The sequence below is a fragment of the Bombina bombina genome, chromosome 1 (genome assembly GCF_027579735.1).
Source record: "Bombina bombina isolate aBomBom1 chromosome 1, aBomBom1.pri, whole genome shotgun sequence".
In the NCBI taxonomy this organism is placed as follows: Eukaryota; Metazoa; Chordata; class Amphibia; order Anura; family Bombinatoridae; genus Bombina; species Bombina bombina.
In genome coordinates, this window is record NC_069499.1 from 50942886 (window position 1) to 50966622 (window position 23737).

General features: G+C 40.9%; 1 protein-coding gene across 1 annotated transcript in view; it reads right to left on the reverse strand.

Moving 5' to 3' along the window:
• Window positions 1-23737, reverse strand: part of TSHR (thyroid stimulating hormone receptor) — a 141153-nt gene that overhangs the window by 66867 nt on the left and 50549 nt on the right. The gene's annotated exons all lie outside the window — the stretch shown is intronic.

Sequence of the window (23737 nt, forward strand, 5' to 3'; positions counted from 1 at the left end):
TGTCTGTATATGTCATGTACCAAGCCTCCAGACTAAAAAGAAAAGGTCTGGGAGGCATTCTGCTAAGAAGGGCTGTGTGGGGATTTGAACCTATGACTCTATGCTTGCCAGTCGGTTTGCTTGTGTGTTGAACCACAGCCAGTTCTAGCAATAGCATGGAACTTAAAATATCTGATAAATAACTATTTGCCTTACTTGTAATTACACCTGTGCAACACACAGGTGTTCTCAATTCTGGAATTACTCAGAACCAATACTGTGCAAAACCTCCCTATTTAAGGATAGCTTTTGACTGCATGTTGTCTTCACATTGGATCTGTTTTGTCACAAGTCAGAACCTGTTTCCTGTACTTCAGCTATTACCAGGAGAAAGACTTTACCTTTAAACCTGTTACAACTTTGTTTCCTGCCTTGTGCAATTCTTGCACTCAACTATTACCAGGAGAAAGACTTTACCTTTAAACCTGTTTACAAGTTTGTTTCCTGCCTTGTGCAATTCCTGCACTCAGCTATTTCCAGGAGAAAGACTTTACCTTTAAACCTGTTACCAGTTTACAAGTTTGTTTCCTGCCTTGTGCAATTCCTGCACTCAGCTATTACCAGGAGAAAGACTTTACCTTTAAACCTGTTTACAAGTTTGTTCCCTGCCTTGTGCAAATCCTGCACTGCAGTTATTACCAGCAGGAAGACTTTACCTTTAAACCTGCTACCTGTTTACAAGTTGTTTCCTGCCTTGTGCAAATCCTGCATTTCAGTTATTACCAGGAGAAAGACTTTCCTTTTTGAATCTGCATCTCTGCTTCCTTTGTTTGTTTATTTCCACTCCTGCCGTATGTGGACTTAACATACCTGAGTAGCACATTTAAATATACCTTGCAAGTATTTGCTTAATCAAAGTATTTTGTTATTTTAATAAATCTGATATAATTTCAATCTATATGGCTTCTACTAATCTTCCTTTAAAGCAACTTTTCCAGACAATGAGGCTCTCACAAGATATCCTGAGACAGAACATGACAGTATAGATCATTGGTGGTTACCAGAGTTTACGTATCCCTTTATAATGATTAGGAATACACTGCTCTAACTGTGTAATCGGTTCTGTCTCAATTATCAGATCTCAGAGGTCGGTTCACATATTGGTCTGTCCATTCTCGATTCTCGAGCTGTAACCTCTGTTGAAATGTTTTAGTTATGACATTGTGCAAACGGTATTATTAAATGTATCCCTCTGTGTGTTACCAGATTTATCATGTCCTGTTTAGTATTGTACTAACTCTGTATTAAATCCTGTTGGTATTAGGATAATTTTAGCATTATTGGTCTATAGTTCGTGCGGACTGATCATGAAATCCACTCTATTATGTGATACAGGTTTTGCGAATGGCTTTAATTCAGGATACCTTATTGCACATTGTCCATGTCTATCACTTTTAGCATATCTTAACTGAATGATAACGTCATTCATGTTCAACAGCTTAAGTCCTTAATCTCATGCATGTATTGGCATATTAAAGGTAGTACTCGTTTACGATTATCATACTTGTTATCTGCTTGTTTAGTTTCTAGTTAATGCTTAAGTTGTTTAAACTAATGAATCTGATATCAATACTGGCTGGTGATCAAACAAATTGTTCATTTGCAATTCTCATATTAGTACTCTCTGCTTATTTGGTCATACATCATTTTAGTTGGAACTTTAATGTTAATATTAACAAATCTGTTATCGATACTCAATATGTGTTGTGTATATGGATTTTACTGTGGGTGCTGGTCATTTGCCACCCACTCTATTCCTAAGGATAGATCTTACTATTTTAACAGACTCATACATTACCATTAACATTACTTATTTATAGGTGATATAATTTGTACATCAATATCTACTCTCATTTTGTGTTAATAGTGATGAAAGTGCTAAAATTTCAAAAATAATATTTGTACGAAAGATAATAAAAAAGTGCATTAGATGCTAATTGTGTAGTTATGATCATATCATATTCCATAGTGATCCCACGTCGTTTTAGTTGGAACATGAGTATTAACATTAATAAATCAGTTATCAATACTCAATATGTGTTGTGTATATGAATTATATTGTGGGTGCTGGTCATTTGCCACCCACTGTATTCCTAAGGATGGATCTTATTATTTTAACAGTCTCATTCATTACTTATGTATAGGTGGTGTAATTTCTGCATCGATATTTAGATATCTACTACTTTTCGAAAATAATATTGTTCAAAAGCTGGTGAAAAAGCGCATTAAGTGTTAAATATATCATTGTGATCATGTCATGTTCCATAGTGGCCATTATTCTTATATATGAGGATTATCAGATCTAATCGTCTCAATATGTGTCATCTTATTGCTAATATAAAAAGGGACCTAAGCACAGGTCCTAGTAGTGCCTATTTGCTTGATTGTGAATATATTATGTAAGTGCGATATTCCAGTGACTTAACAAACCCCAAATTTAAAGTGAGATAATATATTCTATGAAAATTTGTATATTGCTATATATGACATTCATGGGAGACCATGTATTGTCAGCAGTGTTTGTTATCACGAATCCGTATCAAAGATATGTGAAAAAATTATTATTTTCATTCATGCCTTTTGGACAGACTGAATTCATGAGATAGATCCAGCGGCTTTCTTTTTTCAATAAAATTTCCTCTAGATTTCCACCTCCTAATTCCCAAGGATATTTTTCGATTCCAAAGCAATGGAATTCTGATGACTGCCCTTGATGATGGGTTAAGAAATGGGCTGCCACACTTGTGATGTTTTTATGGTTCCTTAAGTCCCTTTCAACGTTCCTTACATTGCTTAGATGTTCAAGCATCCTGATGCGAAATTTTCTTGAGGTCATACCTATGTAGTACAAGTCACAACTGCAAGTAATGGCATAAATAATGCTTTCTGTATTGCAATGGATATGAGACTGAATTTTATGTGTTTGACCAAATCTATCTGTTATAGCTTTTACATTAACAGGTGTTTACAGATGGAGCAATTCCTGCATTTAAAATTACCCAGTGCTATGGGGTCACATGTGGTCTTTCTCTTGACAAAATGACTGGGGCTAAGTACGTCCTTTAAGTTTTTTGTACGTCTGTATCCTACTTGTATCCTATCACATATGATAGTATTTAATTTTGCATCTGCTTGAAGAATGTGAAGATGTTTATTCAGGATATGTATGACTTCATGGGATTGTGGTGAATATGTCAAGATCAGCCGGGTAGTTTCATCTTTGGTTTTCCTCTTTTTTTGTAAGAGGTCTTGTCTGTTAGTACAGTTATCCCTTTGTCTTGCTTTTTTTATACTTCGGTTGCTGTATCCTCTTTGTTGAAGTCTTACTTGTAATTCATCTGCTTGATGTACATATGCTGTTATGTCCGAATAGTTCCTCTTAATTCTTAAAAATTCTCCCGTTGGAAGTGCTTTAATTGTACCTGGTTAATGTCCGCTGGTGGCGTGGAAGATACTGTTGGTGGTAGTCTTTTTTTCTGAAGAGGCCCGTTTTTATTGCCCCAGCTTCACCTTTCGATATTTTTAGGTCCAGAAATGTGACTTCTTCAATGTTATATTCATATGAAGCTTGATATTTAAATTATTGTTATTAAGTTTATTCAGGAATTCAATAAGTGTATTTATTGATCCCTCCCATAGGAAGAACACGTCATCTATATATCAGAGCCACAGGGGGATATTGTTGGTGAATGGTACATGTTCATCTGAGAACACTATCCGTTGTTCCCACCCACAATATCCCCCCACCATGCCGTGCCCATTGCAGTACCTCTGATCTGTAGATAGAATTGTTGGTCAAATATAAAATAGTTATGGTTTAAGATAAATTTCAACAGTTCCAATAAAAAATGTCATGTGCTTTATCTTCGCTTGATGAGGACTCTAAAAGGCTTTGTACAGCTTTGATACCCAGTTGGTGGTCTATACTGGTGTACAATGCTTCAACATCTGCCGTGACCTGAATGGTGTTTTCATTCATTTGAATGTTTTCTACATAATGCAGGACCTCCATAGTGTCTCTTAAGAATGATGGTAACTGAGTAACGAATTCTCTTAATCTATAGTCAACATATTGACTTGCTCTCTCCGTTAGGTTATTAATGCCTGAAACAATGGGTCATCCTGGGGGCATAGTAGGATTTTTATGCACTTTGGGTATTGCATAGAAAGTGGCAGTTTTCAGTTCATGTACTGTTAGGAATTTATTTTCTTTAGGAGTTATGATTTGATCTTTCATAGCGTTCATAATTATTTTGTTGTACTGCTCTTTATAATTTTGAGTGGGGTCAAATAATAAATTTGTATAGCAGTCTTTATTGCAGAGTTGTTTTTGTACTTCTCTTAAGTAGAGATCCTTTGGCCAGACCACCACATTTCCCCCTTTGTCTGAGTTTTTAATTAGAACATCATCCCATTTTTGCATCTCCCATAATGCCTTTGTTTCTGGCAAAGTCAGGTTTGTTTGTGATGTTTTAAGTTGGAGTTCAGAGATTTCTTTGGTTACCATTTCGTTAAAGATTTCTATGTGTCTTGAGGTGTTGAATTTGGGTAAATATTTTTATTCAATTCTCTCCAGTTGTCATTCGTAGAACCCTCATTGTCCTCTAATAAGTCCTGCATGGATTGAATAGTTGCTTGTTCTTCATTTGTCCAGTGTTGATTTATGCCCTCAATTTCGCAAGTCAGATCATTATTTTTCATGAACTGTTTTTTAAGAAGGATTTTTCTGAGGTAAAGTTTTATGTCTTCAGTTACTTCGAATTTATCAAGATGACCTGTTGGACAGAAAGAGAGGCCTTTTCTTAATACAATGTGATGTTCCATAGATAGAATTTTATTCAATAAATGAATTACTTGCATTATGTCAGTCTCATTTTCGAGAATGGGCTGGGTGGTCTTTTGTAAGGCTTCCATCTTTTGTTGTCTTGTTTCTGTTTTTCTTTGGTTCTTGAGGATCTTTGATTTATTCCTGCTCCAACTTCTGGTGGGTCTTCTTGCACTGAAGTACCATCTTCTAAAAAATCCTTCCGTTTCTTACTTTCTTGTCTTGTCACCATATGAGTAGATGTACTTGGTGTGGCACCTTCAGTATCTGTTGCATCTGACACCTTCCAGGTCAGAGGCATCACTATCTATGACGTGTACTATAGTTGGTTTTGCTGGGTTTCTGTTAATTTTTTGTCCCAATTTATAGACTTTCTTATTTTTAAAATCTGAAATGTCTCTGTTTAGTTTTGATTGCTTTGTTTGTTTTATTTCAGCCTCATATTTATCAAGTTCTGTTTGATATTTTTTGTACCTTGCTTCAAACTCTGGTAAATTTTCAAATGCTTTAAGTTTAAGTTTTGGATGTTAGTTCCTCTATTTCTGTTACTATTCTGTCATATTCAGCTGTGTCATTTTTTTAATTAAAATCTTCATCAGTTTTAATGAAAACTCAAAGAGGGCTTCCTTCCATTCTTTACCTAGGTCTGGATTTTTAAATTCATAGGCTGGGAAGAATTGGATTCTCAGACCACGTGGAATCAGTTTTCTTTCAATATATTTGTCAAAAAATTCTTATTCCACCAGACCTTGTCCTGTCTGTAGAATAGCTTGTGAATGTCCCTTAGTGTGTATTCCATTTAAAGACTTAATTGAGATCAATAAGTATTTTCTGTTGCCTATTAAGTCTATCTGTCTCATAAATATTCGCCATTTTTAATTTTGGTAGTGTGCACTATCACAGAAACCTATTGCTAGGCGTACTAATATAACCTGGAAAGAGAAATGTGATGGCACTACTAAATATCTTTCTTTTTTAAGACACGATGAGTCCACGGATTATCTTAATTACTAATGGGATATTCACCTCCTGGTCAGCAGGAGGAGGCAAAGAGCACCACAGCAGAGCTGTTAAATAGCTCCTCCCTTCCCTCCCACCCCAGTCATTCTCTTTGCCTACGTTAGTGCTAGGAAGAGGTAAAGTGAGGTGTTAGATTAGATTCTTCAATCAAGAGTTTATTATTTTTAAAGTAGTGCCAGAGTGTGCTGCTTTGTTCTAGGGTGTAGCCATAGTCCATATCAGTCTCTACATTAGAGCTTTTGGTGGTTTAAGAGCAATGGGAACTGGTGGGACATAATTCTCACTGCGCCTCCCATACATTTATGCTGCCCTAACCCTGATAACCTAAGCAAGATTACTCAGGCTTTATCTTTCTCCACAGGGCTATGAGAGGGAGAGGACCTCCTAAACCTACTGAGGTGCCCTGCTGTCGGGCAGAATACAAAGGTAAGTGCTGACTTTTTATTCGGGGTCTGAAGGGAATCTCAGATGAAGTGAAGCACTTTATTGGGACATAATTCCTAGATTTATAAGGAAGGGGTTCCTGTGACAGCACATTGTGATACAAAAAGAGAGGCATTCTACTGAGAAGGTGGCTTCTCTGGGGACTTTATTCACGTGAGCTGAGCCAGATACAGTGGGACTCAGAAGAGGTGTTTGCTTGGGTCAGGAGTGTTCGATAATATACTGTGTCAAAATTTGCCCCCAGATTTATAGAGAATGGTTCTATAGCTCCCGGTGGCCTATTTCTAAAACATAATAATGGCGACCGGGATATAATTGTTGTAACGCCCAAAATGGGCGGGGCTATGTTAGGCGCTCTTTGGAGCTGCACTAGGGTCTATATCTATATATTTTATTTACGGGACCGGGACCCCGAGTTGTATCACGCCCACGAAGGGCGGGGCTATGTTAGGCACTCTTTTGAGCTGTACTAGGGTCTATATCTAGTTATAGGGACCTTCAAGCCAATTTTAGATCTCAAGAGTCTAAACAAATTTCTCAGAGTACCGTCCTTCAAGATGGAAACTATTCGTTCCATTCTCCCTTTGATCCAAGAGGGTCAATTTATGACAAAAGTGGATTTAAAGGACGCGTACCTGCATGTTCCCATTTACAGGGATCATCTCAAGTTTCTAAGGTTTGCTTTTCTGTACAAACACGTCCAGTTCGTGGCTCTTTCCTTCGGTCTTGCCACAACTCCCAGACTTTTCACAAGGGTTTTGGGATTACTGTTTGCTGTGTTTTGGTTCAACATGCTCAAGTAATGGAACAGAGATTATGGCCTAGATTTGGAGTTTGGCGGTAGCCGTGAAAACCAGCGTTAGAGGCTCCTAACGCTGGTTTTAGGCTACCTCCGGTATTTGGAGTCACTCAAAAAAGGGTCTAACGCTCACTTTTCAGCCGCGACTTTTCCATACCGCAGATCCCCTTACGTCATTTGCGTATCCTATCTTTTCAATGGGATCTTTCTAACTCCGGTATTTAGAGTCGTGTCTGAAGTGAGCGTTAGAATTCTAACGACAAAACTCCAGCCGCAGAAAAAAGTCAGTAGTTAAGAGCTTTCTGGGCTAACGCCGGTTCATAAAGCTCTTAACTACTGTACTCTAAAGTACACTAACACCCATAAACTACCTATGTACCCCTAAACCGAGCCCCCCCCCACATCGCCGCCACTCGATTTAATTTTTTTAACCCCTAATCTGCCGACCGCCACCTACGTTATCCTTATGTACCCCTAATCTGCTGCCCTAACATCGCCGACCCCTATATTATATTTATTAACCCCTAATCTGCCGACCACAAAGAGCCGCCACCTACATTATAGCTATGTACTCCTAATCTGCTGCCCCTAACACCGCCGACCCCTATATTATATTTATTAACCCCTAATCTGCCCCCCTCAACGTCGCCTCCACCTGCCTACACTTATTAACCCCTAATCTGCCGAGCGGACCTGAGCGCTACTATAATAAAGTTATTAACCCCTAATCCGCCTCACTAACCCTATAATAAATAGTATTAACCCCTAATCTGCCCTCCCTAACATCGCCGACACCTAACTTCAATTATTAACCCCTAATCTGCAGACTGGAGCTCACCGCTATTCTAATAAATGTATTAACCCCTAAAGCTAAGTCTAACCCTAACACTAACACCCCCCTAAATTAAATATAATTTTAATCTAACAAAATTAATTAACTCTTATTAAATAAATTATTCCTATTTAAAGATAAATACTTACCTGTAAAATAAACCCTAATATAGCTACAATATAAATTATATTTATATTATAGCTATTTTAGGATTAATATTTATTTTACAGGTAACTTTGTATTTATTTTAACCAGGTACAATAGCTATTAAATAGTTAAGAACTATTTAATAGCTAAAATAGTTAAAATAATTACAAATTTTCCTGTAAAATAAATCCTAACCTAAGTTACAATTAAACCTAACACTACACTATCAATAAATTAATTAAATAAAATACCTACAATTACCTACAATTAAACCTAACACTACACTATCAATAAATTAATTAAATACAATACCTACAAATAACTACAATGAAATAAACTAACTAAAGTACAAAAAATAAAAAAGAACTAAGTTACAAAAAATAAAAAAATATTTACAAACATAAGAAAAATATTACAACAATTTTAAACTAATTACACCTACTCTAAGCCCCCTAATAAAATAACAAAGCCCCCCAAAATAAAAAAATGCCCTACCCTATTCTAGATTACTAAAGTTCAAAGCTCTTTTACCTTACCAGCCCTGAACAGGGCCCTTTGCGGGGCATGCCCCAAGAAGTTCAGCTCTTTTGCCTGTAAAAAAAAACATACAATACCCCCCCCCAACATTACAACCCACCACCCACATACCCCTAATCTAACCCAAACCCCACTTAAGTAAACCTAACACTAAGCCCCTGAAGATCTCCCTACCTTGAGTTGTCTTCACCCAGCCGAGCCAAATTCTTCATCCAAGCGGAGCAAGAAGAGGTCCTCCATCCGGTAGAAGTCTTCATCCAAGCGGGGCAGAAGAGGTCTTCCATCCGATTGAAGTCTTCATCCAAGCGGGATCTTCTATCGTCATCCATCCGGAGCGGAGCAGCAGGATCCTAAAGACCTCCGACGCGGAACATCCATCCTGGCCGACGACTGAACGACGAATGACGGTTCCTTTAAATGACGTCATCCAAGATGGCGTCCCTCGAATTCCGATTGGCTGATAGGATTCTATCAGCCAATCGAGATTAAGGTAGGAATATTCTGATTGGCTGATGGAATCAGCCAATCAGAATCAAGTTCAATCCGATTGGCTGATCCAATCAGCCAATCAGATTGATCTTGATTCTGATTGGCTGATTCCATCAGCCAATCAGAATATTCCTACCTTAATTCCGATTGGCTGATAGAATCCTATCAGCCAATCGGAATTCGAGGGACGCCATCTTGGATGACGTCCCTTAAAGGAACCCTCATTCTTCAGTTGGACGTCGCCAGATGAAGATGGGTCCGCGGTGGAGGTCTTCAGGATGGAGCCGGTCCTCATCGGATGAAGACAGAAGATGCCGCTTGGAAGATGATGGTTGCCGGTCCGGATCTACTCTTCTTCCCGGATAGGATGAAGACTTTGGAGCCTCTTCTGGACCTCTTCAGCCACCGGATGATGGATCGCCAGCCCCCGCTTGGGTTGGATGAAGATTTTGGAGCCAGGACTGATCGGTGAACCTGGTATGGTGAAGACAAGGTAGGATGATCTTCAGGGGCTTAGTGTTAGGTTTATTTAAGGGGAGTTTGGGTTAGATTAGGGGTATGTGGGTGGTGGGTTGTAATGTTGGGGGGGGTATTGTATGTTTTTTTTTACAGGCAAAAGAGCTGAACTTCTTGGGGCATGCCCCGCAAAGGACCCTGTTCAGGGCTGGTAAGGTAAAAGAGCTTTGAACTTTAGTAATTTAGAATAGGGTAGGGCATTTTTTTATTTTGGGGGGCTTTGTTATTTTATTAGGGGGCTTAGAGTAGGTGTAATTAGTTTAAAATTGTTGTAATATTTTTCTTATGTTTGTAAATATTTTTTTATTTTTTTGTAACTTAGTTCTTTTTTATTTTTTGTACTTTAGTTAGTTTATTTCATTGTAGTTATTTGTAGATATTGTATTTAATTAATGTATTGATAGTGTAGTGTTAGGTTTAATTGTAGGTAATTGTAGGTATTTTATTTAATTAATTTAATGATAGTATAGTGTTAGGTTTAATTGTAACTTAGGTTAGGATTTATTTTACAGGTAATTTTGTAATTATTTTAACTATTTTAGCTATTAAATAGTTCTTAACTATTTAATAGCTATTGTACCTGGTTAAAATAAATACAAAGTTACCTGTAAAATAAATATTAATCCTAAAATAGCTATAATATAATTATAATTTATATTGTAGCTATATTAGGATTTATTTTACAGGTAAGTATTTACCTTTAAATAGGAATAATTTATTTAATAAGAGTTAATTAATTTCGTTAGATTTAAATTATATTTAATTTAGGGGGGTGTTAGTGTTAGGGTTAGACTTAGCTTTAGGGGTTAATACATTTATTAGAATAGCGGTGAGCTGCAGTCGGCAGATTAGGGGTTAATAATTGAAGTTAGGTGTCGGCGATGTTAGGGAGGGCAGATTAGGGGTTAATACTATTTATTATAGGGTTAGTGAGGCGGATTAGGGGTTAATAACTTTATTATAGTAGCGCTCAGGTCCGCTCGGCAGATTAGGGGTTAATAAGTGTAGGCAGGTAGAGGCGACGTTGAGGGGGGCAGATTAGGGGTTAATAAATATAATATAGGGGTCGGCGGTGTTAGGGGTACATAGGGATAATGTAAGTAGCGGCGTTTTACGGAGCGGCAGATTAGGGGTTAATAATAATATGCAGGGGTCAGCAATAGCGGGGGCGGCAGAATAGGGGTTAATAAGTGTAAGGTTAGGGGTGTTTAGACTCGGGGTACATGTTAGAGTGTTAGGTGCAGACGTAGGAAGTGTTTCCCCATAGGAAACAATGTTGCTGCGTTAGGAGCTGAACGCGGCTTTTTTGCAGGTGTTAGTTTTTTTTTCAGCTCAAACAGCCCCATTGTTTCCTATGGGGGAATCGTGCACGAGCTGGAGCCTAACGCAGCCTTTCTGTGGACTCTCAATACCAGAGTTATTTTTATGGTGCGGCCAGAAAAAAGCCAGCGTTAGCTACGCGGGTCCTTACCGACAAAACTCTAAATCTAGCCGTTAGAGATTATCTTCAATAGTGGTTGTCTTTGGATCATCTCTCCCAGGGAACCTGCTTTCGCAGACCATCTTGGGTGATTGTGACAACAGACGCCAGCCTTATAACATATGGAGCAGTCTAGGGCTCCCTAAAGGGGCTCAGGGAGTTTGGGCTCAGTCAGAATCTGTTCTATCTATAAACATTCTGGAGCTGAGAATGATCTTTAAGGCTCTTATGGCCTGGCTCCAGTTAGCCTTGGTCCAGTTTATCAGGTTTCAGTCGGACAATATACCTTCAGTGGCTTACATCAATCATCAGGGAGGAACGATTTTTCAGATAATTCAGTTGGCAGAATTCAGAATTCAGATTTGCAAGGCTGCAACTTGGTCTTCTCTTCACACTTTTTCAAAGTTCTACAAATTTGACTCTTTTGCCTCGGCTGAGGCCGCTTTTGGGGAGTAAAGTTCTTCAAGCAGTGGTGCTTTCCATTTAGGTTTCCTGTCTTGTCCCTCCCATATCATCTGTGTACTCTAGCTTGGGTATTAAATCCCATTAGTAATTAAGATGATCCATGGACTCATTGTGTCTTATTAAAGAAAAGTAAATTTATGCTTACCTGATAAATTTGTTTCTTTTTTGACACAATGAGTCCATGGCCCGCCCTGTTCTATTAGACAGGTTGTGGGTTATTATAAACTTCAGACACCTCTGCAGCTTGGCTTTTCCTTTCTCTTCCTAACTTCGGTCGAATGACTGGAGTGGGAGGGAAGGGAGGAGATATTTAACAGCTCTGCTGTGGTGCTTTTTGCCTCCTCCTGCTGACCAGGAGGTGAATATCCCATTAGTAATTATCCGTGGACTCATCGTGTCAAAAAAGAAACAAATTTATCAGGTAAGCATAAATTTACGTTTAAAGTGAGATTGGGCCTTAAAATGTACAAAACTGGCCTTATTTATAGTTAGAATGGCCCCAAGGTGCTGTGTATAGGCAAACAATTAAACAAATACAACTAAAGATTAGTTGCAAAAAAAGTATACACTTGTAGCACTCTCTTCTCACATGTATATTGTAGATTACTGAAGGGTGGTGTATTACCACAATAAATTTAACTTTATTAGATATACTTAACAATGTATGCTTTAAAATTAACTAGAAGTATTAGGGTTAATTGCTTGTATAATGTGATAATACTTAATAATTAAGTGGGTCAGTGTATTAACGGGGTTTGCATATGTTGTAGTATCAGGGGTCCTACAATGTTTAGGCCCTCTGGGCATGGATGTGCAGCTCAGGAAATACTTTGGGTTTATAAAATATTGTCACCAAGTTAGTGTAAATGCTTGGTGCAAACATTGTCAGTATTCATTTCTTTTACAAGATATAACGAGTCCACGGATTTCATCCTTACTTATGGGATATCGCCTCCTGGTCAGCAGGAGGAGGCAAAGAGCTCCACAGCAGAGCTGCATAAATAGCTCCTCCCTTCCCCCCCAACCCAGTCATTCTCTTTGCCTGCGTTAGTGATAGGAGGGAGGTAAAGTGAGGTGTTAGTTTAGATTCTTCAATCAAGAGTTTTTTTATTTTTAAATGGTGCAAAAGTATACTTTTTTATTACAAGACAGCTTCTGAATTGCCTTTTTAGGCTATGGGAACTGGTGGATTTTTGCCTCCACTGCGCCTCCCATGATTATGCTGTTTTTCCTGTATATGGTCTTAGAAGTTGTAACCAAGACCCTTCTGCTTTCACAGGACCTCAAGAGGAAGAGTGGACCTCTTGACACTGAGATTGACATGCTGTTCCTCAGCATGGAGGTAAGTGCAGTTTTTATTCTGGGGCAGCAGCATATTTCAGAATAACTGTGCTTATACGGTCACAAGGGGTATGTAAAGAATTGTTTCCCCTTAACATTTGACATATTAACCAGACACTCTAGCATCGTTATAGTCTAGAAGTGCTGTGGTGTGTAAAGCTAACGGACTTAGATTCCAGACACTCTGGCATGTTGTTAGCCTAGAAGCACTGGGACACATTATAACGGGCAATGGAATAGAGGGTTCCAATTGTTTTATTGAGGTGGCTGACGCTGGGGATTGTTTGTGTTTTACTATATTTTTCCGGTACATGGCGGCTTGATGCGAGGTTCTGTTTGTTATTTACACCCACGAAGGGCGGGGCTTAATTTTTCGCGCGCAGTTCAGATTCAGCAATCGGTTGAGTGGCATCTCCTCACGGCTCCTAAATCCGCTTGTGGTCTTATTGCAAGCGACGTTAGGTGCGCTGTGCTCGAGGAGTTAAACTGAGTCGCGTGGAGGCAGGTAGGAGCCGCAGCAGAGCTGCGGCGTGTTGACTGAATTATTTTTCAAAATCTACCAGTTTATTATTTCTGAGGCCTTCATGCAGGGTAGTGAAATTTGCGCTCTACCTTAGACACAAAGTTTTTCCTTACGCTTATTTAAAGACACAGTACTAAACGAAGTGTTTTTTATTTTTAGACTATTTGCAACAAATTTTGTTATCAGTATTTTAGACCAAGATTGCTACTTTGTTTGGGTTGTCATGGATGACCTTGAACAAAGTACATGCCCCATGTGTTTAGATGCTATTGTGGAACCTCCAGTTATACTTTGTCCCCCATGTATTGAGAGGGCCTTACACTGTAAAGAATTTTTTTTTAAATAAAGATATATCTAATGAATGTCCTCAGACTGCTGAAATTCAGGGTATGCCGCCTCTTTCTCCCCAAGCGTCACAGCCTTTAACGCCTGCGCAGGTGACGCCATGTTCTTCTATGGCGTCTGCTTCATTTACTCTGCAGGATATGGCTGCAGTTATGTCATCCACCCTTACAGAGGTTTTATCTAAGTTGCCAGTGTTACAAGGCAAACGCAGCAGGACAGAGGCCCACGTGGTCCCTGCAACTTCTGATGCTTTAATAGCTATCTCTGATATACCTTCCCAGGGCTCTGAATTGGGTGGTAGGGAGGCCCTGTCGGAGGGGGAACTGTCTGACTCAAGAAGTACATTACCCCAGACAGATTTGGATGTCATGTCCTTCAGATTTAAACTTGAACACCTCCGCCTTTTGCTACGAGAGGTTTTGGTGTCTCTGGACAACTGTGACTCTATTGTGGTCCTGCCAGAGAAATTGAGTAAGATGGACAAATACTTAGAGGTCCCTTCTTATTCCAATGTGTTTCCGGTTCCTAAGAGAATTTCAGAAATTATTACAAGGGAATGGGAGAGACCGGGTATCCCGTTCTCGCCTTCCCCTATTTTTAGGAAAATGTACCCTATAGCTGACACCGTTCGGGACTTTTGGCAGACGGTCCCTAAGGTGGAGGGAGCTATCTCTACCCTGGCTAAATGTACGACTATCTCAAAGCTTTTGGCTATTCCTTTCAAGGGAAAGACCCTATTCGGGCCTGATTTGAAAGAAATAATTTCTGATATTATGGGAGGTAAGTGTAATCTCCTCCCTCAAGACAAAACATCTAAGCAAAGGGGACGACAGAGTAATTTTCGTTCCTTTCGTAATTTCAAAGGAGTCCCCCCTTCCTCTACCACTAAACAGGAAGGGAACTATTCTCAAGCCAAAGCCATCTGGAGACCCAACCAGGCTTGGAACAAGGGTAAACAACCCAAAAAGCCCGCTGCTGCTCCCAAGACAGCATGAAGGGGTGGCCCCTGATCCGGGACCAGATCTAGTAGGTGGCAGACTTTCTCTCTTTGTCCAAGCTTGGATAAGAGACAATCAGGATCCCTGGACACTAGAAATTGTGTCTCAAGGGTATCAGTTGGAGTTCAAAAATTCCTTCCCAAGGGGAAGGTTCCTGCTTTCACGATTATCTGTAGACCAGATAAAAAGAGAGGCGTTCTTATTTTGTGTAAAAGACCTCTCCACTATGGGAGTAATTTGTCCCTTTTCAATACAGGAACAGGGGCAGGGGTTTTACTCAAATCTTTTTGTGGTTCCCAAAAAAGAGGGAACGTTCCGACCCATTTTAGATCTCAAGAGTCTAAACAAGCTTCTCAGAGTTCCATCCTTCAAGATGGAGACTATTCGGACAATTCTTTCATTGATCCAGGAGGGTCAATATATGGCTACCGTGGACTTTAAGGATGCATACCTTCATATTCCTATCCACAAAGATCATCACTAGTTCCTAAGGTTTTTCTTCCTGGACAAACACTTTCAGTTTGTGGCTCTTCCTTTCGGGTTGGCCACGGCGCCCAGGATCTTCACGAAGGTTCTAGGGTCTCTGCTAGCGGTTCTCAGACCGCGGGGCATTTCAGTGGTACCTTATCTGGACGATATTCTGATCCAGGCATCGTCTTATCAACTGACAAAGTCTCATACCGACATGGTTCTGTCCTTTCTAAGGACTCATGGGTGGAAGGTGAATCTAGAAAAAAGCTCACTAATTCCTCAGACAAGGGTTCCTTTCCTGAGAACTCTAATAGACTCTGTATCCATGAAAATCTTCTTGACGGAGGTCAGAAAGTTAAAGATTCTGAATACATGCCGAGCCCTTCAGTCCAATCCTCGGCCATTAGTGGCTCAGTGCATGGAGGTAATTGGATTGATGGTGGCGGCAATGGACATCATTCCGTTTGCTCGTTTTCATCTCAGACCTCTACAACTGAGCATGCTCAGACAATGGAATGAAGATCATGCAAATTTGTCTCCTCAGATAGATCTGGATCAGGAATCAAGAGACTCTCTTCTTTGGTGGTTGTCACAGGATCATCTGTCCCAAGGAACGTGCTTCCGCAGACCCTCATGGGTGATAGTGACAACGGACGCCAGTCTACTAGGATGGGGTGCAGTCTGGAATTCCCTGAAGGCTCAGGGTGTGTGGACTTGATCGGAGTCTCTACTTCCAATCAATATTCTGGAGTTGAGGGCAATAATCAATGCTCTTCAGGCTTGGCCCCAGTTGGCTTCGGCAAAGTTAATCTGTTTTTCAATCGGACAACATCACGATTGTGGCTTACATCAGTCATCAGGGAGGAACAAGGAGTTCCTTGGCGATAACAGAAGTATCCAAGATAATTCGGTGGGCGGAGGCTCACTCTTGTTATCTGTCAGCAATCTACATCCCAGGGGTAGACAATTGGGAAGCAGATTTTTTGAGCAGACAGACGTTTCATCCGGGGGAGTGGGAACTCCACCCAGAGGTCTTTGCCAACCTGATCCTCAGATGGGGCAGGCCGGAGCTGGATCTCATGGCGTCTCGTCAGAATGCTAAGCTCCCGAGATACGGATCCAGGTCCAGGGATCCTCAGGCCGAACTGATAGATGCCTTGGCAGCACCTTGGTCGTTCAACCTAGCTTATGTGTTCCCTCCATTTGCTCTCCTTCCCCGGGTAATTGCTCGAGTCAAACAGGAGAGGGCTTTGGTGATTCTCATCGCTCCTGCGTGGCCTCGCAGGACTTGGTATGCCGATCTGATGGACATGTCATCTCTGCCACCGTGGAAGCTTCCATTGAGGCAGGACCTTCTCATTCAGGGACCATTCCATCATCCAAATCTAATTTCTCTGCAGCTGACTGCTTGGAGATTGAACGCTTGATTTTATCTAAGGGGGGGTTCTCTGATGCGGTCATTGATACCTTGATTCAGGCACACAAGCCTGTTACTAGAAAGATTTACCATAAAATATGGCGTAAATTTCTTTATTGGTACGAATCCAAGGGCTACTCATGGAGTAGGGTTAGGATTCCCAGGATTGTATCCTTTCTCCAAGAAGGATTGGAGAAAGGGTTGTCAGCAAGTTCTTAAAGAGGACAGATTTCTGCTTTGTCTATTTTACTACACAAGCGTCTGGCAGATGTTCCAGATGTTCAATCTTTTTGTCAGGCCCTGACTAGAATCAGACCTGTGTTTAGACCAATTGTTCCTCCTTGGAGTTTGAATTTAGTTCTTAATGTTCTTCAAGGGGTTCCGTTTGAACCTATGCATGCCATAGATATTAAGTTATTATCTTGGAAAGTTTTAATTTTGGTTGCTATTTCTTCTGCTCGCAGAGTTTCTGAGCTTTCGGCATTACAATGTGATTCTCCTTATCTTATTTTCCATTCTGATAAGTTAGTGTTACGTACCAAACCTGGTTTTCTTCCTAAGGTTGTTTCTAACAAGAATATTAATCAGGAAATTGTTGTACCTTCTTTATGTCCTAACTCTTCTTCTAAGAAGGAACGTCTGTTACATAATTTGGACGTAGTCGGTGCCTTAAAGTTTTACTTGCAGGTGACTAAGGATTTTCGTCAAACATCTTCATTATTTTTTGTTTTTGCTGGGAAACGTAGGGGTCAGAAAGCTACAGCTACCTCTCTTTCTTTTTGGCTGAAGAGTATCATTTGTGTTGCATATGAGACTGCTGGACAGCAGCCTCCTGAAAGAATTACGGCTCATTCTACTAGGGCTGTGGCTTCCTCATGGGCATTTAAAAATGATGCTTCTGTTGATCAGATTTGCAAGGTTGCAACTTGGTTGTCTCTTCACACTTTTTCCAAACTTTACAAATTTGATACTTTTGCTTTTTATGAGGCTGTTTTTGGGAGAAAGGTTCTTCAAGCAGTGGTGCCTTCCATTTAGGTCCCTGTCTTGTCCCTCCCTTTCATCCGTGTCCTATAGCTTTGGTATTGTATCCCATAAGTAAGGATGAAATCCGTGGACTCGTCATATCTTGTAAAAGAAAAGGAAATTTATTCTTACCTGATAAATGTATTTCTTTTACGATATGACGAGTCCACGGCCCACCCTGTCGTTTTTTCCAAAGACAGGTTTTTATTTTTTGTTAAACTTCAGTCACCTCTGCTCCTTGGCTTTTCCTTTCTCTTCCTAACTTCAGTCGAATGACTGGGTTGGGGGGGAAGGGAGGAGCTATTTATGCAGCTCTGCTGTGGAGCTCTTTGCCTCCTCCTGCTGACCCAGAGGCGATATCCCATAAGTAAGGATGAAATCCGTGGACTCATCATATCGTAAAAGAAATAAATTTATCAGGTAAGCATACATTTCCTTTTTGCCACATATCTGGAAGTCCCTATAGAGGGATTAATATGGTCATAGAGTACAGTTTGATATAACATCTAAGTATTCACCTTATTGCGGTGTTATAAGTTAAAGGTTTCTAATACCTGCAGTATCAGAGTATGTATTTTGAGACGTCTATAAATTCCCTTATATAAGGGATGGTGTAAGTATTCCCCAACTTAGCGTGGTTGTTCAATACCAACAATATCCATTAGACTTGTCTGTTACAATTACCATAACCCTATTGGATGCATTATTTAGAATTGATCCTGGATTATATCCACTAGATCCAACAGTAAATCAAGGGTTAATTGTGTTTGTATATGAACATGATCAAATTAGAGCTTTTAACTTCTATATTTAAAACCACAATCGCTATAGTTGGTAAATTTGCACAAAATCCCAACATCTAATACTGCTTCCAGTAATTTTTCCGGGCTAAAGTGATAACATTCTGTGCTGTTGCTAATTTCAAACGTCCAAATTACTGGTTAAATTATTTTCTATTTTGTATTCATTGGACACATTTGCTAGATACTTATTGTAGGTTTCCAATCTTCAGGGTTTTTTTCACACCTTAAAGGGACATTACGGTCAAAATTTAAATGCACATAGATTAATTACATCTTTAAAAAGAAACATATTTGCAATATATTTGTATTAGCAAAAATGCTTCTAATAAAAGTTATTACTGTTTAGCATTTTTCTCTGCACGTGCATGTGAAGCATAGCTAGACATTCTCAGTTCACCAGCATTTTAAAAACTGTACCTGCTCAGAGTACCAGTGGGGACTGTATCATGTCAGCAATTAACAAATTGAGTCATTACCAGATGGTACAAGCACCCTAGTCTCTCTGAGCAAGTGCTGTGTTTAAAATGTTGGTGCACGGTGCATACTTAAATACACTTTTAAAACAGCTATAGCTTTTATTAGAAGCATTTTTGCTAATACATGTATATTACAAAAATACTTCTATTTAAAACTGAATTAAATCCATGTGGATTAAAGTTTTGGCTGGAATATCCCTTTAACTCAAAAAGTGAATGACATATTTTCATGGTTTATAGTGACTGCTAGTCCAAAATAAACTCCCAATTGTAGTAAAATTGGTTCATGAGTTATAAGCGTTTAAAAATCACCACTTAATGTGGAATGCTCAAAACTTTAAGGGGCATATGTATCAAGCTCCGAATGGAGCTTGATGCCCCGTGTTTCTGGCGTTTCCCCCGTGTTTCTGGCGAGAAACAGCAGTTATGAAACAGCAGTCACAAAGACCGCTGCTCCATAACCTGTCTGCCTGCTCTGAGCGGGAGGATAGGAATCGCCGGAAATCAACCCGATCGAGTACGATCGGGTTGATTGACACCCCCCTACTGGCGGCCTATTGGCTGCGAGTCTGCAGGGGGCAGCGTTGCACCAGCAGCTCTTGTGAGCTGCTGATGCAATGCTGAATACGGCGAGCGTATTGCTCGCCGTATTCAGCGAGGTCTGTCGGACCTGATCCGCACTGTTGGATCAGGTCCGACAGACCTTGATAACTTGGGGCCTAAGTATGGCTGCAGTACTACATCTGTAGGTCATAGTTAAATGAAATGTGAGCTGGATTCTGATTTCTGAGATTTGGTGGTCACACAGAATTTATATAGTTTGATATCTAACCAAATAGTGTGAAATATCTTTTTCAGATACTATAAATCATTGGTTCCCAAACTGGTTAGTACTATAGCATGGGGGGCAGTGGGATTAGTAAGGGGGGGGGCACTAATAGGCATAAGAGGTTGATGGGGGGCAGAGGGATGAGTGAGGGGGGCACTAATAGGCATAAGAGGAGAATGGGGCAGTGGGATTAGTGAGGGGGCACTAATAGGCATAAGAGGTTGATGGGGGCAGAGGGATTAGTGAGGGGGGCACTAATAGGCATACGAGGTGGATGGGGCAGTGGGATTAGTAATGGGGGCACTAAAAGGCATAAGAGGAGGATGGGGGGGCAGTGGTATTAGTAATGGGGGGAACTAATAGGCATAAGAGGAGGATGGGAGGCAGTGGTATTAATGAGGGGGCACTAATAGGCATAAGGGGAGGATGGGGGCAGTGGGATTAGTGAGGGGGCACTAATAGGTATAAGAGGAGGATGGGGGCAGAGGGATTAGTGAGGGGGGCACTAAAACGCATAAGAGGTGGATGGGGCAGTGGGATTAATGAGGGGGCACTAATAGGCAAAAGAGGAGGATGGGGGGCAGTGGGATTAGTGAGGGGGCACTAATAGGCATAAGAGGAGGATGGGGGCAGAGGGATTAGTGAGGGGGGCACTAATAGGCATAAGAGGTGGATGGGGCAGTGGAATTAGTAATGGGGGCACTAATAGGCATAAGAGGAGGATGGGGGGCAGTGGGATTAATGGGGGGGGGGGACTAATAGGCATAAGAGGAGGATGGGGGGCAGTGGGATTAATGAGGGGGCACTAATAGGCATAAGAGGAGTATGGGGGCAGAGAGATTAATGAGGGAGGCACTAATAGGCATAAGAGGAGGATGGGGGGCAGTGGGATTAATGAGGGGGGCACTAATAGGCATAAGAGGAGGATGGGGGCAGAGGGATTAGTGAGGGGGCACTAATAGGCATAAGAGGAGGATGGGGGGCAGGGGGATTAGTGAGGGGGGCACTAATAGGCATAAGAGGAGCATGGGGGGAAGTGGGATTAATGAGGGGGGCACTAATAGGCCAAAGAGGAGGATGGGGGGCAGAGGGATTAGTGAGGAGGGCATTAATAGGCATAAGAGGAGGACGGGGCAGGGGGATTAGTGAGGGGGGCACTAATAAGCATAAGAGGTGGATGGGGCAGGGGGATTAGTGAGGGGGGCACTAATAGGCATAAGAGGAGGATGGGGGCAGTGGGATTAGTGAGGGGGGCACTAATAGGCATAAGAGGAGGATGGGGGCAGGGGGATTAGTGAGGGGGGCACTAATAGGCATAAGAGGTGGATGGGGGCAGTGGGATTAGTGAGGGGGGCACTAATAGGCATAAGAGGAAGATGGGGGGCAGAGGGATTAGTGAGGGGGGCACTAATAGGCATAAGAGGAGGATGGGGGGCAGAGGGATTAGTGAGGGGGGCACTAATAGGCATAAGAGGAAGATGGGGGGCAGAGGGATTAGTGAGGGGGGCACTAATAGGCATAAGAGGAGGATGGGGGAGGGGGATTAGTGAGGGGGGCACTAATAGGCATAAGAGGTGGATGGGGCAGGGGGATTGTTATAGGAGGTGCTAGTAGGAAAGGACTGGAAGAAGATGCTAGTGGGCCCCTCCAAGTATAATTATCGTCATTTGTTGTGCTTTATCCTATGTGCAAGGAAAACAACTTTCTCACTTTGTATTTGAAGTTTTACTGCTCTTTAACCCCTTAATGACAACTGACGTACCAGGTACGTCCTGCAAAAACTGACAGTTAGTGACAATGGACGTACCTGGTACGTCAGTTGTCTAAGAGAGTGCTGGAAGCGATCGCAATCGCTTCCAGCAGCTCTCAGGGTATTGCAGTGATGCCTCGATATTGAGGCATCCTGCAATACCCTTTAAAAAGCATCCGATGCAGAGAGAGCCACTCTGTGGCCCTCTCTGCACCGGTAGCGATGGTGCCGTTGGTGGATGGGTGGTCGCTTACAAGGGAGGCGGGTGGGCGGCCCATCGCTCCCCGGCATCCGGTTCCTTCTAGTGCTTTGTGCACGCCGGATGCTGGGAGCGTGCGGAGGGGGGCCTGCGGGCGCGCGCGCGTGCATGTGTGTGTGCGCGCGCGCGCGTGCGCAGCAACCACTGCCACCAATGACTATTGAGAAGAGAGAGGGGGGCAAAAAACGTTTTTTTTTTTTTAAAAATAATAGGATCTGCTAGGGTAGGGGGATGGGGTTAGGTGGGGGGGCAGCTACACTACAGAAAACCGCTGTTTAATAAAATAAAAACAAAAAAAATCAACCTTTCTTTTTTGGGGAAAACTGGGTACTGGCAGACAGCTGCCAGTACCCAAGATGGTGGCAAATAGGTAGGTTGGGAGGGTTAGAGAGCTGTTTGGGGGGGATCAGGGAGGTTGGGGGCTAAGGCAGGAGTCCATCACAGATGAATACTTAAAAAAACAAAAAAACAAAAAAAAAACACCTTTTATTTTAGTACTGGCAGACTTTCTGCCAGTACTTAAGATGGCAGGGACAATTGTGGGGTGGGGGAGGGAAGAGAGCTGTTTGGGAGGGATCAGGGGGTAGGATGTGTCAGGTGGGAGGCTGATCTCTACACTAAAGCTAAAATTAACCCTGCAAGCTCTCTACAAGCTACCTAATTAACCCCTTAACTGCTGGGCATAATACAAGTGTGGTGCGCAGCAGCATTTAGTGGCCTCCTAATTGCCAAAAAGCAACGCCAAAGCCATATATGTCTGCTATTTCTGAACAAAGGAGATCCCAGAGAAGCATTTAAAACCATTTGTGACATAATTGCACAAGCTGTTTGTAAATAATTTCAGTGAGAAACCTAAAATTGTGAAAAATTTTACTTTTTTTTTTATTTGCTCGCATTTGGCGGTGAAATGGTGGCATGAAATGTACCAAAATGGGCCTAGATCAATACTTTGGGTTGTCTACTACACTAAACTAAAGCTAAAATTAACCCTTCAAGGTCTCTACAAGATCCCTAATTAACCCCTTCACTGCTGGGCATAATACACGTGTGGTGCATAGCGGCATTTAGTGGCCTTCTAATTACCAAAAAGCAATGCCAAAGCCATATATGTCTGCTATTTCTGAACAAAGAGGATCCCAGAGAAGCATTTACAACCATTTGTGCCATAATTGCACAAACTGTTTGTAAATAATTTCAGTGAGAAACCTAAAGTTTGTGACAAAATTTGTGAAAAAGTGAACGATTTTTTTTTATTTGCTCGCATTTGGCAGTGAAATGGTGGCATGAAATATACCAAAATGGGCATAAATCAATACTTTGGGTTGTCTACTAAAAAAAAATATATACATGTCAAGTGATATTCAGAGATTCCGGACAGATATCAGTGTTCCAATGTAACTAGCGCTAATTTTGAAAAAAAGTGGTTTGGAAATAGCAAAGTGCCACTTGTATTTATTGCCCTATAACTTGCAAAAAAAGCAAAGATCATGTAAACATTGGGTATTTCTAAACTCAGGACAAAATTTAGAAACTATTTAGCATGGGTGTTTTTTGGTGGTCGTAGATGTGTAACAGATTTTTGGGGTCAAAGTTAGAAAAAGTGTGTTTTTTTCCATTTTTTCCTCATATTTTATAATTTTTTTTATAGTAAATTATAAGATATGATGAAAATAATGGGGTTAAAAAGGATTCGACAATGATTTTTCTTCTATAATAGTTCAGCAACTTACACTTTCTCTCACTATAATAAACTGCAGCCACTTGTACTGTATTCTTTGTTTTGTCAGCGATGTACATCAGCATTTATTATTAACATTAACTGCACAGTTTAGAATAATTGTGTAGTAGCAGGAAACACAGCAAAGGCCTGTTGTGTTTGTCTGGGTAGCTTTGTACACAGTCAACCATT